The sequence below is a fragment of the Lissotriton helveticus genome, chromosome 1_1 (assembly GCF_964261635.1).
Source record: "Lissotriton helveticus chromosome 1_1, aLisHel1.1, whole genome shotgun sequence".
Taxonomy (NCBI): Eukaryota; Metazoa; Chordata; class Amphibia; order Caudata; family Salamandridae; genus Lissotriton; species Lissotriton helveticus.
Window position 1 is genome coordinate 1,531,855,218 of NC_136057.1, and position 20,581 is coordinate 1,531,875,798.

The window sequence follows — 20,581 nt, forward strand, 5'->3', positions numbered from 1 at the left end:
TGAGGGACTCCCAGACGGGATTTCGACCAGGCCATGGAACGGACACGGCTCTGCTAGCAGTGGTAGAGGAGGCCAGAAGCACTTTGGATGCAGGGGGATCAGTGGCAGTGATCCTCCTGGACCTCAGTGCGGCCTTCGATACCGTCAACCATGGGGTCCTGATACAACGTCTAGCAGAGTCGGGTGTCACAGGAGTGGCCCTGGAATGGTTGGCCTCCTTTTTGGAGGGGCGTGCCTTCGAGGTTTGGGAAGGAAATGCTAAATCCCCTCCCCTCCCACTCCACTGTGGGGTGCCACAGGGCTCATCCCTTAGCCCCACGTTATTTAACGTGTATATGGCACCCCTGGAGGGTGTGGTGTCTCCGTTTGGCTTTAAGACCATAAGCTATGCGGATGACACCCAGCTAGTGGTGAGTCTTACACAGCTGGAGAAACAGCCTGAGACACTCCATGCATGCTTGAGAGATGTGTTTGATTGGGTGTCCAGGTCATCGCTCAAACTGAACGGGTCAAAAACTGAGCTGATGATCTTGGGCCAGTCAAGTTTTGCCCTCTCGCCAAGCAGCTGGCCCAACTGCATGGGCACCCCGCCTGACCCAAAAAAGGAGATTAAGAGCCTGGGGGTCTGGCTGGAGCCGGACTTGTCCTTTAGGACACACGCCAAGAAGATCGCGGGCGTTTGTTATGGAATGCTCCGGTCGGCCCGTAAGGTTCTCCCCCTGTTACCAGAACTCTCCCGGAAGCTGTTAGTCCAAGGCTTAATCATCTCACGCCTGGACTACAGTAACGCCCTCTTTCTTGGAGCGCCAGAGTCAACGTTTAAGATCCTGCAACAAGTGAAGAACGCAGCAGCAAGGCTGCTGCGGAATGTTCCGGCCAGGCAGTCAGCCAGGCCGGCTTTAAAAGCACTCCATTGGCTCCCTGTCAAAGAGAGAGTTACCTTCAAGGCCCTGTGCATCGCCCACAAGAGCATACAGGGGAAAGGACCAGCTATTCTGAAGGACATGATTCGCCCCTATAAGCCCACAAGAGCCTTACGCTCTGACAAGAAACATTTCCTTCAGACTAAGAGAATCAGGAGAGCCCGCTCAGGGGGCAGGAGTTTTTCTATCCATACAGCGCTCGCCTGGAACTCCCTCCCATTCTCGCTGCGGTCCGAACCAAACCTTCTCAGATTCCGGAAACATCTGAAAACGTATCTTTTCCCAGAATAACTGCAGCTCCTCTGTTTCCTATTAGTAAGCCTGCTCTTGGTTTCTTTAAGCGCTGGGATGCCCTAGGGTAACCGTGCGCGGTACAAAATTCAATAATAATATGATTTTTAATATACCAATTAAAAACATGTTTTTTATATAATTCTTATTTCGATTGTTCCTTTTACTACTGGTTTAGGTTAATTGTTCACTCATTTAGTTGATGGCCTAGGATTTTTTACTCACATATCTTGTTACTCTGCCCTAGGAGTCTATAAACTACCACTACCCAGGGGGGTCCTTGTTTTTCTCATTATTTTCGGTGTGGGGACATACCCGAGTCCTTTGTTGAGGACACTGGTCTGGTCTTTCGTAGGGACTTTGTCGGTCAAGTTGACGATGAGGTTGTTGGACCTGATCCCGTCTTGGCCTTGGTGACGCTCCTGGTTTGGACCTGTCATGTTTGGTCGGACCAGGTGACGCCTTTTTGTCTGGACCGGCGATTGGCCTGGCCATTCCCTAAAAAAGGACGTCCTTGTTGGTAGTTCTGCACTCCTTGTGGCTGCATTTGGTGGTTCATTGGCACTTGGAAATAAGATTTGGGCCATCCTTGGAATTGAGGGTTAAAGGGGTGGAAGGGCATGCCCTGTCCGTTGTTCTGATAATAGGGAGGGCGCCAGAAGTTATTATGGCCTCTTCGATTGCCTCTCCTATTTCGAAAGTTACCGCGGCCACGGTTTGTTTACTCGTCGTCTCTTTGGTCAGAGCTTTCATTTGCCGAAATGCTGTTGAAGTCATAATTCGAAGCGTTATCATTTGCTTTGTAATCCTTACTGCTGTAGGGGTGTATGCGTTCTAGGGAAAACCTTTTCAAATCTTTTGCCAATTTGTGGAGCTTAGTTTGCGTCAGATACTCTTGACACTCTTTCATTTCCTTATTTAATTCTTCTAGACGGGTCTTGTAGATTGTGATGTTTCATTACAGCCTGTTCAAAAGTACATATCTCCATGGGGACCTGTGAATTGAGTGGGCAGAAGTTGGACTTATTTTTCAGGGTTGTGTCTCCTTCTCGGGTGGTTGTTGTTCGTCCTTGAAAAAGGCTTTCAGTTTCAATGTTCTGCAAAAATCTGCGAGTTCGCTTTTAGTTTTGAAGATGTCTATTTTCGGTGTGGGGACATACCCGAGTCCTTTGTTGAGGACACTGGTCTGGTCTTTCGTAAGGACTTTGTCGGTCAAGTTGACGATGAGGTTGTTGGACCTGATCCCGTCTTGGCCTTGGTGACGGTCCTGGTTTGGACCTGTCTTGTTTGGTCGGACCAGGTGACGCCTTTTTGTCTGGACCGGCGATTGGCCTGGCCATTCCCTAAAAAAGGACGTCCTTGTTGGTAGTTCTGCACTCCTTGTGGCTGCATTTGGTGGTTCATTGGCACTTGGCAATAAGGATTGGGCCATCCTTGGAATTGAGGGTTAAAGGGGTGGAAGGGCATGCCCTCTCCGTTGTTCTGATAATAGGGAGGGCGCCAGAAGTTATTATGGCCTCTTCGATTGCCTCTCCTATTTCGAAAGTTACCGCGGCCACAGTTTGTTTACTCGTCGTCGCTTTGGTCAGAGCTTTCATTTGACGAAACGCTGTTGGAGTCATAATTCGAAGCGTTATCATTTGCTTTGTAATCCTTACTGCTGTAGGGGTGTATGCGTTCTAGGGAAAACCTTTTCAAATCTTTTGCCAATTTTTGGAGCTTAGTTTGCGTCAGATACTCTTGACTCTCTTTCATTTCCTTATTTAATTCTTCTAGACGGGTCTTGTAGATTGTGATGTTTACGGTATGATTCAGTTTTGTCTCCAGAATCTCTATCTTGACCGTGAGCTCATCCGTCAGTCTTGTGGCTGTTTTTATTATCAGTACCAGGTAGTCCCTGGTGCATTTCGATGAAATGGAAGACCAATACTTTCGGAATGCTAGGTCTTTTAGGAAGATCCGTGGGGCGGTTGTCACCCATAGTCCTCTCGGGGCAGCATTGACTTGTAGGTACTCGGTCATTATGATGCCATGTACGGCTGTTCTCACTTGTTCCTTCTTTGTTTCACTCAATTCATCTCATTCGGCAGCCGAAGACAGAGTCTGGTTGAGGTCGTCTTCCATGAGCAGTGGTGGTCTGGCTAGTATCTCATCAATATCCTCAGTGGTGTAACTGAGTCCAAAGCTGCCTGCCATGGCGGATTACCAAGCAGGGTAGCTTACTGTGAGTAAAACTCACTGTTGAATTCTTTTCAAGAAATCTCCCACAGCTGTGCGCTGCGATACACATATGATCAATTTTGAGGAGAGAGAGTCAGGATCCTTTCAGTCTCCGTTTGGATATTTATAATCAAGTGGGGGAAAGGATCACTCGTCCTGTGCAAACCAAGGTCTGCAGGTACGTAACAGGGTGTCTCCCAATAAAAAGACCCTCATACACGTGTTTTAAAGTACTTAGGTTCTCGTAGCGGTATATGATGTGTCCCCGCTCTTGTTTTACATGTGCGTTCCTAATCCTTGGGTCAATTATTTGTGTGCACCGGCGGTTAACGGTAAATTCATACCTCTACAAACAAACAAACAAACGCACCATCACATGGACAATAGCACTAATTGAAAAGGAGATAGATAATCGATTCCTCACGCAGAATGTTACCACGATAACAACAAACACATTCTGAAACAACATCAAATGGGCATATTGGCATACATATATTAACGGGCACTGTGTGAGCTCACTAAATAGAGCTATTAATATCGAATGTTACAAGATAATAATATACACAGCAAGCAATGTGTGTCTCACTACAAGCATGCCACTTGATAAAAAAAAGATTATAAGGATTTCAATGATAACTACTCACCTGAATTTTGGAATGACACTGGAAGCATTAGAACTAAGGGCACAGCACTACAGTATTTGCAAAATCACCTACTCCACTGAAGCATGAGTATGGAAGAGTTGACGCCTGATATGACCGTGATTCTGTGCTAAGTATTGCCATTTTTTAGTTACTTTTCAAAATCACCAGATTTTGAGCTTGTACTATTGTACATAATTTGTGTCTTTCCCTATCCCTATCTCCCCTATCTGTTGTGTGTATGTTTGTTTTCACTTTGCAGGTACAATGCGACCTTCTACTGCCAGAAGAATCAGGTTCTAAACTTACCTATTCTTTTCACTATTAGTCACTTCACCACTCCCTGGTCCTGAAGAAAGCCTACTGACCTTTTGGCACTTAAAGCTGAAACATGTCGACCTTTTTAACCACAATTATAAAGTGCGCTTGAATTCATAACAGATTCCACAGCAGCACAATTTTGAATAATTTGTACCCGAATCCAGACCGATTAAAGTACCTTATCTGGCTGTCCGGGTTTTTTAAACAAACTGTCACCACTACCCCACCATCCACTTATCCACGATCACTACTGCCTTAAACCAAAGGTAAAACCTCCTGGCGGAGGGTGCACACAAAGAATTGACCCAAGGATTACGCACGCACGTGTAAAACAAGAGCGGGGACACATCATATACCGCTACGAGAACCTAAGAACTTTAAAACATGTGTATGAGGGTCTTTTTATTGGGAGACACCCCGTTACGTACCTGCAGACCTTGGTTTGCGCAGGACGAGTGATCCTTTCCCCCACTTGATTATAAAAAAGTTTTTGAAATACTGCCAGATCACCATATTGCACCCTTCGGAAAAAGGAAAGAGTTACTTGTCACGCTACCCCCAGACCCAAGCCGTACAACCATTGACTCATTTTTGGCAAAAGTCATGGGGGTTATCTCTAAAGAGATTTACCGGGCTGAAAGGCGACTTTCTGTTGCCTTTGGGGGCTCTCTGTGTTTGCCCTCAGATTCCCTGTTGACGGACGCACCAAACCTTTTGGGGTCTGAGCCAGTTGCACCTTTAGCAAAGCCAGTGGGCCCTACATTTAATCCAGCCTTTGAGGCTCATTCTCCATGTGTACAAAAATGTATGTGTTTTGGCTCGTGATCACTCTGTTTGTATTGTGCAACCTCCCCTACTTTCAATGCACACTTGAGTGCTTTAGTAGCAGAGAAAGTTTCAAAAGTATACAAAATAATTACAAATGTTTCGGCCAACTTGGCCTACTCAAAATGCTGAGTGATTGTATTGCTGGGTATTTCACATTTGGGTACATTTGCGTCACAACAACTGAGATACATATACTCTTACTCCGAAAGATATATTATTCAAGGTTTGTTATTACCTTATAATATGGTAATATTGTGTTTGGAATGGTAAAAGGATTTAGGCTTTTTGCATTTTTCCGTTGTCATGGATAGGACTAGCTAATCCTCTGCTTGAAGATTTTGCTTTAAAAATGACAAGATGGTTTGTCGGTTTTCTAATTTGGCATCGAGGGCACTGTACTAATTTTATGCTCAAAAACTCTGCAAAAAAAAATAGAAACAGCATTTGGGGTGAGCAGGTTTTACATTTCACTGGTGTTGAGGAATGCTTCATATAACTGAGCTGCTCTCAACCAAAATCTTAAGAAAAAAAGAATAGTGATCAAGCTAAAAGAAATACATTTAAAAATAGGACAGTTAAAAGTAAATCAAGGAATTAATAAATTGAATAAAACAGAATAAAAACTGATATAGATTAATGTAATTTAGAAAAGAAAAAATATTTTAAATGAAGTAAGCAGGCGAGCATGCGGCGCCTTTCAGAATGGCTGCCCAGATAAGGAGCTCTGTGCTGCAGCAGGAAATGCTGTTTCAATTTTGGAACTTTCAGATCCTCTATACCATTTCAATTGGGATGTACGTGCAGCAGAACATCCCATGAACACAAGATTGTTTTCTAATTCTTCTTTTTCAGTTATGGTTCCAAGAAATGTCAAGGGACATCTGTAAATGCGTTCCGGCCACCATCTTCTGGACTAGAAGAATTCTCTTCAGCTCTGGGCATTTATTGAGGACCTGCATTTCCCAGCTTTTCCTTACTTATCCCTATGCTACTGGGGTTTTTCTCAGTATTTTTTGGATCCCTCCATTTATATTTAAGGAGTTACTCCATTGGGCTACCTTAGTTATATTGGGAGGAGTGTCTTTTTAGGGACCTCTCGCAGGTTTTCTACTCTCATGCTGGAGTGAACATGTTTCTTAATGCATGGGCAGAATTAAATATTTATTACACTCAAATAAGAGACTCACAGCTGGGTTGCCTGTGTTGGGCTCTCCTGCTCTTGAGATCCCATTGATTGTATATTTCTGTCAGTATGGGTCAATCTAACACTTCTCAGTCAACATCTGTGTCCATTATGCCATCCAAAATGCATTCACTCTCTTCTGCTAACAAAAGACTTAAGCAGGCCCTCCTTCTTCACCAAAAACAGTCTCGCCTGTATCATTGGACACGTTTTGGAGGAAATATGGGCTTTGAGACCATTAATTGAAGAACACAATACACGTCTACAAGGTTTGGAATTTTAAATGATCATCACTGGATTCCAGGGTGTCTGTGGTGGAGCAGCATGTCAATGATATACAAGGTATCTCTTCAAAAATAATATCTCTGGAGAAGGATGTTCTGTTCCTAAAAAAGTCTGCTGAGGATCTTGAAAACAGGAACAGATGCAACAATCTTGATATGTAGGGTCTTCCAGGAAGTATTGAAGGAGATGACCCTATGACTTTCTTCACCTCATTTCTACGTCAGTGTCTTAAATATCCAGCAAGCTTATAGGCTGAGTCCACCCCTGCCTCCTTTATCGGCTCTGCCCTGCGTTGTGATATTCCTATTTTTGAAATGTACTGACCTCTAACAAGTTTTAAAAGCAGCTAAACTTGAAAAACAATTAGTTGGTCTGGAGAAAACTGTTCTTATCTCAAGATGTTTCTACAGCAACTGCTAAACGGCAAAAGATGTTCCCCAAGCTTAACCAGCTTTGTGTGCCTTGGGTGCACACTATGGCTTATTTATCCCATGCTTGTTTAAGGTTACTTTTCAGAACCATACCTTTACATTTGAAGAACCTGAGGATCTCCGGAAAGGTATTCATTCACATTCAAAGGCTTCTATGGAGACTGCTGGTTCTTCCTTTATAACTTGACTCTTATGTGACAGTCTTTGACAATATCTTTCTACTGCCATTACAGGTTGTAATTTGAAGGGTGTACCTTTACTAAGATGTTTTTATTTCTTTTTCTTTCCCTAATTTCATTACAGATCATCCAGACTTCTGATATACCCATCTCCTGTTAAATTTTTCGGCTTTCTGAATTGGTGCATTATCCTCTGTTGGCTGTGCCATCTTTATTGTCTGTTGCCAGTTCTTGTTTTTACTTGTTCCCCTTTGTCAGTTTTTGACATGTACTGTCCTCTCTTAGTGCCTCACCTACTCCCTTACACTCGTTTCTATTCTTCGTCTCTAACTTTCTCACTGATCTCTAACTTTCTCACTGAATATTTTATTCTACTATTTTTATTATTGTTGATCATGTTGTTTCATACCTAGTTCTATTTCTTCACATTCAGAGTTATGTCTTGGAATGTAAAAGGTTTTATTAACCCTATAAAGAGGCAGAGAATTTGATCTCATTTAGCCTCCTATAATCCAGATTTAGTTATTTTGCAAGAAACCCATTTGATGGAGACGGAGGCTTTGAAGCTCAAAAGGAATTCAGTTTGTGTAGTCTTAGTGTCTTCTACGTCCACTAAGAAAAATGGTATAATTATCTTATGTCATGAAAAAATTCAAATGTTCTGTTGTATCTCAAGACATGGATTTGGAGGGTAGCCGGCTATTAGTTAAGTTTCTTATTAATAATATACCTCTGACTGTATTTAATGTTTATGGTCTGACTCAACCAGATTATTCCTTTTGGCCTAATGTTACAAAAAAATGTATCCAATATAAAGATAATTTTTTTATTCTAGGAGTTGATTGCAACCAGACCATTGAACCATTTATTCACCGCCAGCCCCAAGTTACCTTTATCCCTCACAAAGCTCTTAAACAATTCCATAGTACAGTTTCTCAGACACATCTTGTAGATGCCTGGAAATTATGTTACCCAAATGTAACAGAAGTTTCTTTTTTCTCCCCTTTACATGGCTCCCTGACTCGGTTAGAATATATCTTTATTTCTAAGGATTTCACCCAAAATCTTATTTCCTCCTCAATTGAACTAATTGTGATTTCTGCTCATGCCCCAGTTGTTTCTTATTTTGATTTGGCTCTGATCACAACCCAGGTCTCCTAGATGGAGGTTTAATAATTCTCTCTGGCAGGATCCAGTTTTTTCTTCCTCTTTCATCTCCTTTGCTGAAGAATATTTTTCCTTCAATGCGGATCCCAGTGCTTCCCCTACATTGATATGGGATGCATTTAAGGCTACCGCACAAGGTTTTATTATAGGATTTGTTTCCACAAAAAACAAATAGTCTCTTACTCAACATAAAATTCTATTAGCCAACATTAAATGTCTAGAGCTGTGGTACTCATAGTGCGGCCCGGCGGCCTTCCTTGACGGCCCACAGACCTTGCAGGTAGTGTACCCATGGCCCCCGAGAGAGAGAGAGAGAGAGAGAGAGAGAGAGAGAGTGGAGAGAGAGAGAGAGAGGGAAGGAGAGTGGAGAGAGAGAGAGAGAGAGAGAGGGAAAGAGAGAAGTGGAGAGAGAGAGAGAGAAAGAGAGAGAGAGAAAGTAGAGAGAGAGCGAGTGGAGTGAGAGAGTGGCGAGAAAGAAAGTAGAGAGGGAGAGTAGAGAGAGAGTGGGAGAGAGTGGAGAGAAACATTGGAAAGTGAGAGAGTGGTAAGTGAATAGAGAGAGACCGAGTGAGAGAGTAGAGAGAGAGAGACTGGCTGACTTAGAGACTGAGATACTGACTGACTAGAGACTGAGTGACTGAGAGAGAGACTCAGTGATTGAGAGACTGACTGACATAGACAGAGAAACTGACTGACTGATGGAGAGACTGACTGAAAGTGAGACTGACTGACAGATAGACTAACTAAGAGAGAGAGAGAGAGACTGACAGACTGAGGGCAAGAGAGACTGACTGACAGAGAGCGACTGACTGAGAGAGAGAGAAACGGACTTAGAGAGAGAGAGAGAGAAAGTAGAGAGCGAGAGAGAGAGTGGAGAGAGAGCAGGAAGAAAGAAAGTGGAGAGGGAGAGAGTGAGAGAGTAGAGAGAGAGAGACTGACTGAGAAAGATAGACTGACTCATAGAGAGACTGACTGACATAGACAGAGAAACTGACTGACTGACAGAGAGACTAACTGACTAAGAGAGAGAGAGACTGACAGACTGAGGGAGAGAGAGACTGACTGACAGAGAGAGCGATGGACTGAGAAAGAAGGAGATGGACTTAGAGAGAGAGAGAGATAAAGTAGAGAGCGAGAGAGAGAGTGGAGAGAGAGAGCAGAGAGAAAGTGGAGAGGGAGAGTAGAGGGAGATAGTGGAGATAGTGAAGAGATAGAGTGGAGAGAGAGAGTGGAGAGAGAGAGTGGAGAGAGAGAGTGGTGAGAAAGAGTGGAAAAGAGAGAGTAGAGAGAGATGGTGGAGAGTGAGTAGAAAGAGACCAAGTGAGAGAGTAGAGAGAGAGAGAGAGACTGAGACTGACTGACTGACTAAGAGAGAAACTGACTGACTAAGAGAGAGACTGACAGAGAGAGAGAGAGAGAGACTGACTTAGAGACAGGTTGACATAGAGAGAGGGACTAAGTGACTGAGAGACTGCCTGACTTAGAGAGAGACTGACTGGCAGAGGGAGAGAGAGACTGACTGACTGAATGAGAGAGGTTGACTGAGAGAGATAAACTGACTGACTGACGGAGAGACTGAAAGAGACAGAGACTGACTGACAGAGAGACTAACTGACTAAGAGAGAGAGAGAGGAAGACTGACTGACTGAGGGAGAGAGAGACTGACTGACAGAGAGAGCGACTGACTGAGAGAGAGAGATGGACTTAGAGAGAGAGAAAGAGACAGAGAGTGAGAGACTGACAGAGAGAGAGAGAGACTAAGAGAGAGACTAACTTAGAGCTGAGAGAGACTGACTGCGAGAGAGAGACTGACTGACTCAGAGAGAGAGAGACTGACAGAGAGAGAGAGACTGACTGAGAGACTGACTTAGAGCTATGAGAGACTTACTGAGCAAGAGAGACTGACTGACTCAGAGAGAGAGGGACTGAGAGAGAGAGAGACTGACTGACTGAGAGACTGAGTTAGAGCTGAGAGAGAGACTCACTCAGAGGGAGATTGACTGACTCAGAGAGAGAGATTGACTGACTGAGAGAGAAACTGACAGAGAGACTGACTGAGAGAGAGACTGACAGACTGAGAGAGACTGAATGACTGAGAGAGAAAGACTGACTGACTGAGAGACTGACTGACTGACTGAAAGAGAGACTGACAGAGAGTGACTGAGATAATGACTGACTGAGAGAGACTGACTGACAGAGAGAGGCTGACTAACTGACAGAAAGAGACTGACTAACTGACAAAGAGAGAGACTGACAGAGAGAGAGAGAGAGAGAGAGAGAGAGAGAGAGAGAGAAAGAGAGACTGACTGACTGGGAGACTGACTGGCTGAGAGAGAGAGAGAGAGACTGACTGACAGTGACTAACTGACTAAGAGAGAGAGAGAAAGACTGACTGACTCAGGGAGAGAGAGACTGACTGGCAGAGAGAGCGACTGACTGAGAGCTCAGTTACCTTTCTGGTGAACTTTGGTGCCGTTTCCTTGCCTTGACGGGGGTGGTTGGACTCGCTGCCCGCCTTTCGCATTGGTCCCGCTGCCCGTGCTGCTCTGCCAGCCCGCCTCCCGCCGCCGCACATTTTCCACCTCAGTGCGGCCGCTGTGTGGAGAGGGGGGCTTGTAGCGCTCAGGACTACCAATCCCAGCAGCCTATGCGGCCGGAAGCCGCCGTTGGAGAAATCGCGCCAGGAGGCGCATAAATTACAGCATCACCCCCCACGTCACAGGAACGCGCGGGAGCGTTCCGGGAGAAGCCCGGGACAAGGGCAGGACCGTTTGTGACCGTTAGTGGCCCGGAGAGGCCGGGTCGGGCCACCCCTCCTGGGTTTTGTTCTGGGTTTTGTTTTGTGAACTGGTGCTTCCTTACAGCAATCATCGCACACAGGAAAATTAGTATTATCATTTTGTATTTGCTAGTATCTCTTATTGTGTAATATATAGAGTTGTATCTGTTGGCGTTTAGCATAGCATGTGTGCCCACTACACACACCTGTGTATCTATAGTGGTAAAGAATGGGGAAGAAAAAGTCTGTGATATCTGTTCCTGCCCCAAAACAGAAAACAGTCCTAAATCCTCCGCTACCCAGTCTGACAGCAATTGACCGTATGCTGCAGAAAACCATCGGGGTGGTGGCTAATGCCATAGAAAACACAGAACATCGCCTCTCGCTCCCTGCTGGCTCTCTTCCCCCTTTGCCTTTTACCAACGTATCGATGTTCACTATCAAATCCCAGGACTCGATACTGGCACCATCTTTTGTTGCTCTTCCAGGGGTCCAACACACCTCACCAATTAAGGATATTGCCCCTACGGGCAATGTTTCCCCCGAGTTCTTGCCCTCATCAACAAGGTTATCTTTGACCCCCACTACTTTCCTAAATGAGATTATTCCCGATCCTCCCCCTCAGGTAGAGGATCCTATGGGAAATGGGTCCTGTGACACGCCATTAAGCCCAATTTCGGTTTCTACCTCGCTGCTGAATGTAAATAGTGACATCCCGCGGGCAATAAACAGAGGACAGAAGGCTAGGCATAAGTCAAAACATACTAACAGGGAAGACCCAACCGTAAAAAACGTTAAGAGGAACGTAGGTAATAATAAACAAAAGAAAGCTGCTGCTAAACATAATGCAATAAATGGGAAAAATGTTAGAAATAACACATCTGACACTGTACACACCCCAACTATCGACAGAGGCTTTTAAGTCTCAATCATTGAAAAACCGGTTACTCCCCCCGCCTTTCGCCATATACAGTGAGGGACTTTTTGTTAAAATTCAAATTCTCATGAAATCCTTAATGGCACCACTTCTGGAAAGGCTAAAGCGCATAGGTGAAAAAATAGAAAACCTGGAGCAAGTAATGAAAAACAGCCCAATTACCCCAGGGCAAACAACGGATAGAGCACATACGAAGGATATTGATCCGCAACCGTGCACTAGAGCCCAAAAAACTGGTACCCAAGATACTAGCCAGCTATTCCCTGACCGTAGGCCCCTAGCTGCTCAAACAATGAAGAACACTGAAAACACGGGAAGGCTTGTTCAGAGGGCAACGAGGGCGGCCGAAGAAAAGGATTTGGAAACAGGGGAGGGTGCGTTGTGCAAGGCCGCAGAATCTGCGGGACAGGCGAATAATAATCTTCGCGCAGCCAAGGACTCTTCCCTGACTGCTAAACCAAAGAGATCATTTCCACACATCGATCTACCTCCACAATCATCACCATATACCATGGTGTTAGTTGGTGTCCCTGAGCTGCCCCAAGAAAAATTAGAAACTTATTCTGAGTTAAGAAATAAAGCCGCACATTGGCTAAACAATAATAGGCCACTTCCCTTTGATACATCTGGGGAAATATTATTCGCGAGAAGGTTAAGTTGGCTGGGCCATAGAAGAAAGGATCTCCCGGGGGACTGTATCGTCATCAATTTTAGGGACAGGCGGGTGGTCAAACATATATGCAATTGGCCTGCTCAGTTCGGTGAGAGTGAAATTGATACCAGGGACCTGAGTTTTTTCTACCCCCAATTTCACCCTTCACTAACAACTACGCGTCACAGGGGATTATCAAATGCGGAACAGATGTGAGGGACTAGTTTTAGATACAACATCCCGACATTTAATTATTTTGATAGGCTCTCTGAACTGGAAAGGGTGAATTGACTTCAGTCGGAGGATCTGTCTTCAAACACCATGTCCAATATATTCACCCCTTATGTACACTTAGATAATTCGGACCAAGATGGTGCTGTGAATGAAGAAGCTCCCCCCAACATCTGCCAGGTTAGCCAACATGAGGAAACAGTGGGAATGGATCCTGAACTTGTAATAAACAAGGACGATCGATCCCTGAATATCCTATTCTGGAGCATTGCGGGTCTGCGTGCTAAGGTTGCGAACGGCATCTGGCTTGATTTCGTTCACAACTTTAGCATCTTGTGTCTATAGGAGACATGGGCACCATGTGAATTACACATTGAGGGCTACAAAATGTATTTCTCTCCAGCACTGCCTTCTACCTCTGGTAGAGCAAAAGGTGGATTGACTATTTTCGTATCCAATATCCTCCAATTTACAAGTATAGTCCCTATTAAAATGGATTCAAACTTCCAAATACTTATTTTCCATCAGAATAACACCAACGCCCTTGTAATTGTGAATTTCTACAACAACCTCCCTGTGGAGGACCTAATAAAAGCTATAAAGGAAATACACTCATGTCTCCATGAATTATCTAATAAGGTACATAAGGTGTTAGCCATAATTTGGGGCGGGGACTTTAATCAAACTCTTTGTAAGCAGAGCATAAATACAGTCTGTGGCATTATGGATGAAAATGGCGACCCGGTATCCCATTTTCCCCATACCCCAGTTGGGTACTGTTTGAATGAAACCATGTGTGGCCTAGATCTTGCCCTTGCTAATGATCTGGCGAATCCTCCCATACACGTTATACCTACCTTTAATGGTAGAGGCAGGCCTAGTGCAATTGACTTTATTCTAATTTCTGTGACTTTGGGAAAAGAATTACTTAATTGTAAAACTCATGACATCACTATTAGCGACCACTACCCAAACAGCATCACCATAAAAACCACCAAGAAAGGTGAGAGCTTTAACATCAAGTCGGCCTTAAGTCAAAATAACCTAACAATAGATAGATTAAATGGTTATTCACTAAGATGGGAAAAAGTGGATCCGCTGGCCATTACATCAAGACTGGTCTCTAATTTAAGACCAGTGATTGATAAATGTCTTGACCCAGTTACTATAAACGAGGGAATCATGGCAAATTTTGCAATATTGATAACATCAATAAAGGAAATTCTATTCGTCAAAATGAAAACTGGCAAAATTAGAACTAAGGGATGGTTTGACAGCTCTTGTACAAAAGCCTACCAGAACTTAAAAGCAGCACTGCATAAAAAAGATAGAAACACTAAGGAAATTGCAGTTTTGAGGAAGAATTATAATCAAACCCTAAAATGCAGGAAGAATAACCTGAAAAAAGATCTTTGGGATCAACTGCATAATTATTTACCCTGAGGGACAGCGCCGCCTTTTGGAAGGTTGTGAAGTCCCCATTTCTATCTGACACAACGGCTAAACCCAGTATTGACGTTGCGATTGATGAACAGCTGTGGGTTGACTATTTCGAGCAGATATTCAGCTTCCCTCCAACCGCAACGCAATCGATTTTAGCTGGATCAAATTCAATTTCAACATCCTTCCCGTTGTCTATCTATATATCACACGAGGAGGTGGAGCTCGCCCTGATGGCCAGTAAAAATGGTAAAGCACCAGGCCCCGACGGGGTTCCAATTGATCTCTTTAAATTCAATATAGATCTATGGTCGCCAATCATAACCAGATTTCTTCAAGCATCCTGTGCCCGTGGACTTATTGATTTGTGGTCTCAATCAATTCTCGTGCCCATTTTCAAAAAAAGGGGACCGGCAATCACCATTTTGCTATCGGCCCATTTCCCTGTTGGATTCTCTGGGGAAAGTGGCAGGCCACGTTATCTTAGAGCGCCTCCAGCAGTGGGCACTAGACAATAAAGCCCTATCTGACCTACAATTTGGGTTTGTGAGGGCTTGGGAGCAACAGAGCAAGCCCTAAACCTATCCCTACTAATAGGCAAATATGTAAATGCTAAAGGGGGGGGCTCTATATATGGCATATGTCGATCTTTCAGAAGCTTTTGACTGTGTTAACCATAACAAGCTGTGGACTACCTTAGCGGATATAGGTATAGAGAAGCCTCTAATAAATATTTTGCGCGAACTATATTCAGGCGCCACTGCTAGAGTTAGATATGGCCTGGGGGGCGAGTTAACAAAGTCGGTCAGAGTAGAGCGTGGGGTAAGGCAGGGCTGCGTCCTGGCCCCGTTTTTATTCAATCTATATACCAATGGCCTGGAAAAAGCCATGGTAACAGGGTACCAGGACCTCCCCACTATAAACAATCGCCCAATACCGGTTCTACTCTATGCGGACACCGCCGTAATCTTAGCCCGTACCCCCATGGAACTACAGCGTGCCCTCGTGAAATATCACACTTTTATGGCCGACCTCGACCTGAAGGTAAACATTAAAAAAACATTTGTTATGTCTGCTGGGTCGAGGACCAAGAACATTAAGGCCATGTATATTGAAAACCCAAAACTAGAAAGCACTATCACGTATCCTTACCTGGGCATTGTATTCGATCACAAATGCTCCTGGAAGTATGCCATCGAATCCAGGAAACGTATTTTCACTAGGACAACAGCTGCCTTGGCTAACTTTACCAAAACATTAGGCTGAGGACCTACGGTAGAACTCTTAGAAATCTATAGGGCAAAATGTGTATCTAGCGTAATATATGGGGCCGGTGTTTGGGGTTATGCCAAGGTCGAGGAGGTACAAAGGGTGGAAAACACTTTTCTGAGATTTTTACTGGCAGTCCCACGGGGTACGTCCACCTATGCATGTCATTTGGAAGTGGGATTGTCTTATTTAACAGATTTGATCAGGATTCATCCCCTTCTTTTATGGCATCACATTCGGTCGTCTAGTGAAACCATTCTCTGCCAAGGGTTTATAGAGGATTTTATTACCCTAGATAAGGCACCTTGGCATGTTACAATACTATCACTCCCCCACCCTAATTGCTGCAATACCGAGAAAACAGTTCAAAAAGGTTTGTCTGGCTCATTTAGAATCTCTAAGGCTGTCTTGTGAGGTTTCCAAAGTCACAGTACAACACTCGCTACAAATCCAAACAACCCTGGCGGTTCAGCCCTATCTAACTTTTAATCTTACGGGCTATTAAAGATTCTTGTTAAACAGGTTTAGACTAAACATTTTCCACCATCTGGTCACTTTTCCTAAAATTAACATCTGGGAAAAATCCCTCCAACCTTGTCCCTGTGATGAAATTTCTCCCCAAACTACGATCCATACAACATTGTTTTGTAAATTCTATCAGGATCCGAGGAAACAGTGGCTTATACCGTTTTTGAAAGTCTTAGGCCTGCGCAGGTGCCGTCCTGCATTTCTTGCCGTTCAATTTTGGGATGCAGAACCCTTTGCCAAACTGATAGTAAAATTCTTGAAACTGGTTGTTAAGCATAGGCAGAACCTGGAGTAATATGAGCTGTACCTCTCCCTACACGAGCCTCTCTGTAATTGTCAACACCTGTATTGGCTGCGCTTTTGCACTAATTTTGATGTATTCAACTTTTATATCTGTTTTTAACTCGACGTTTTGAAGCTCGTTATTTCTTGGTCTATTGCACCTAGCACTTTACATATCCCATATTGAAGCTCTTTGTTTGGGACTTACATCTTAAAGAAAACTATTTGTTTGTTCTTTATTAATGGAAGTTCGAGGGAACTGTATGGTGCTAATTAGAACTTGTCATTATTATGACGTTTTATCTGTTTGCTATACTTTTTAACTGTACTTTTTATGTATCTGTAAACTTATTGTGCTTTTATGGCTGTTTTCTACAACCGAATAAAGCCTTATTGATTTGATTTGACTGACTGAGAGAGAGAGCGATGGACTTAGAGAGAGAGAAAGAGACAGAAAGAGAGAGACTGACAGAGAGAGCGACTGGCTGAGAGAGAGATGGACGTAGAGAGAGAGAAAGAGACAGAGAGAGAGAGACTCCCAGAGAGAGAGACTGACTGAGAGAAAGACTGACTTAGAGCTGAGAGAGACTGGGTGATAGAGAGAGACTGACTGACTCACAGAGGGAGAGAGACTGACAGAGAGAGAGACTGACTGAGAGACTGACTTAGAGCTGAGAGAGACTGACTGAGAGAGAAAGGCTGACTAACTCAGAGAGAGAGACTGACAGAGAGAGAGACTGACTGACTGATAGACTGAGTTAGAGCTGAGAGAGAGACTGACTGAGAGAGAGATTGACTGACAGAGAGAGAGAGATTGACTGACTGAGAGAGAGACTGACAGAGAGAGAGACTGACAGAGACTGACTGACAGACAGAGACTGACTGACAGAAAGTGAGATACTGACTGAGAGAAAGACTGATCTTCTGAGAGAGACTCATCGCGGGTGGTGAGCGCTGAGGGAAGAGCAAGCGCCTACACCTACCAGGAGGCTCTGGGGGCCGCGACGGACTGCCAGTCCCTCCCCTGAACTGCCGAGGGCTTGAAATACTGCTCGAGCCTCCCACTCCGTGCGAGATTCATCGCCGGTGGGGAGCGCTGAGGGAAGAGCAAGCGCCAACACCTACCTGGAGGGCCCCTTCCCTTCCTGTTTGGGAGGTACTAAACCGGCTAGTCAGTTCCGCCGCGCGGGACGCGCGCGGGCGGCGCCGGGCCAAGCCCGGGCAAAGGGCAGGCCATCTGTGGCCATCAGGGGCCAGAGGAGGCCGGGCCGGGCCACCCCTTTTCGGCGTGAAATTCAAGCATTGGTAAGCGGAAACAACATACTTCTCAGGACCAGGGGGGAGTAAAGGCAAAAGTCCCTAGGAAGTCAGCCTCAATTATTCCTTATTTGACTTCGGCGGTGGGAGCGTTAACATCGGAAATTGAATCCGCAGAAAGGGAACTCGGGTTGGATTCAATCACTACCCAAATAATAGGTACCCTGCCCTTGGATACTACCTGTGAAAAACCTGTCCCCCTGGAACCACGGATGATTATCAATAATCCAACTGGTATAAAGGAAACAGATCCTGTTGGCGCCGTGGTCAGAGTCCAATGTTCCGCAAATAATGACTCTAGCAACTCCCCTATTCAGACTATAAATCTTAAAGGCCAAACTAAGAAACATAGTACTGTACTAAAAAAAGCCCTGAAAAGATCGAACAAGTGGGAAAAAGAACCAATAAATCCTACACAGACCCGTGGTCCAGTTTTAGCAAGTACCACAGAGTCCACTGTACGGGACATGATGGAGGAATTTTTCACATCCCGGTTTGAGCTCGCTCTATCCAGTATAGCTAAGGACATTATTGATACCCTGAACACTTGTGTTGCTAACCTTTTAAAAAAATGTGAGCGGATTAACACAGTCTTAAATTTGCATAATTGTTCTTCAGGGTCAGATCAAATTACTGGGCCCCCTTCATGCCTTCCCAATACAGCTACAGGGAAAATGGGGGCTCAAGTTGTAGGGCATGGGGCACGACGTCCCTTGCAGGTCAAAAAGCCTAGGCAGGGACGCAGTTTGACTGGGGGGTTTGTTGATCAAAATGGGGTAGAGGATCCACAGAGTAGTCAAGCGAGATCCACTCAGGTATCAGGGGTTAGAATCGAATCAACAGCATAGGAATAAAACTGTTATTCAACCAAGTATTAATCTACCCCCTGAAGCAGCCCCATTGGTGGTAGTATTAGTAAGGATTCCCCCGTTAGCGGAGGGAGAAACTGAATCTACAGATGCCCTCTTAGCGACCACTAAAAAACTGGTGTAACCATAACTGTTCGGGTGGCTCTGAAATCTCCTCAAATATTATAATGGCAAGTCGGGTGGGTTGGCTAGGGAGCACTCAGAAGGCAATTAAAGGGGATTGTGTCATAGTAAACTTCAACAATCCCCATGATGCATCCCTGCTGCTGTGGGACGCCTCTGACCTGAAGAGAGAGGAAGGGAAAATCAGGGCATTATCCTTGGGCTATTTTTACCCCCCCCACAAGAAGGGTTAAGGAATACTCTAGATCTGTTCCTGGTTGTGGTAAAACCCCAGGAACTACTGACTGGCCAACTCAAAAAATTACTGCTAGGGAACATTGCCCTGATAGGGATAGCACGGGCCCTGTCCCCACACCCCAACGCCTGTGTACCCAGGTATCCTTGAGAGATGACTCTAATATTATCTAATAGGTTTTCGCCTTTGTCCTAGCTAAATGAGATCGACTGACTAAGTTTTACCCAGGAGACCTCCCGACTTCTTCCCCGCGAAAGTGAATCTATTCCTGAGGGAGCAAATCACTATCGACTAATGAGCTGGACTATTGCAGGGTTGCGGTCGAAAAGGGATGATCAAAATTGGCGTAAGCTAATTGTAGCCTGTGAGGTTGTCGCCCTTCAAGAGACCTGGGACAAGGAAAATAACTTTTGGGTGGATGGTTTTAAGTCCTATTTTCAGCCAGCTCGTCCAACTCTTGCAGGGAGAGCTAAGGGGGGGGGTTGATGTTCCTTGTTTCAGTAAGATTGAAGGGTGTAGTAAAAATATTAGATTTTGCCTCCCCAAATTGTTTAATAGCGGAGATCACTACCTCGAATAGTTGTAAAACTTTGTTAATTAACTTTTATAATTCGGAGGAGAGTGAGCATTGTAATGAACATCTCTGCTATGTGTCACGGTTTTTAGAAATATATAAAGCACAGCAAACCACTTTTGTTTATATTATTTTCATGGGTATTTTAATATTCATTTATGTAATTTTAATTGCAGAATTAAGGCAAATCATGGTCCTGCCCATGCATCGCCACCCCATTTTGAACATACACATAAGGGGGAGGCTCTGAAAGAACTTCTGGAATTTGCTGACCTCTATGAACCAAGTTTTTTTGATTTTAAGGAGAGGGTTGCAACATTTAAGGGTCGAGAAAGAGAGTCTATTATTGATTTTATATTCCTATCTCCTGCTCTATTAGGGCATGTTTTTTTTTTTATAATGCTATATACTCCCCGTTCAATGGTCATAACCCGGTGATATTATTGTAAGACAATGGTTTTGAACTCACAGATATCATGGCAATTAGTAAATGTCCTAGTAACATCAGAACAAAAGATCAAGGGAGGAGGCTAAAATGGGCAAAAATAGTCCCAGAGCACTTCTTTGATAGTCTGAGCACAAAGGTCAATGACAAAATTCAAAAATGTATTGATTGCTCTACTATGGATGGGGAAACTATAGTAGCCTTTGAAACAATTTGTAAACAGGTTGCTCTGGAATTAACCATCCTCCCCAGGCCCAAACTTAACCAAGTAAAAAGATGGTTTGATTCGAAATGCTCGAGGGCTCATCAAAAGCTGATAAAATTGCTGAAAATCAAACCCAGGGATAAAACACTGATAGCCAGCCTCAGAAAAGAATATAAACAAATTTTACTAAACCGTAAAAATTAAATTAAAACAGTGGCTTGGGAAA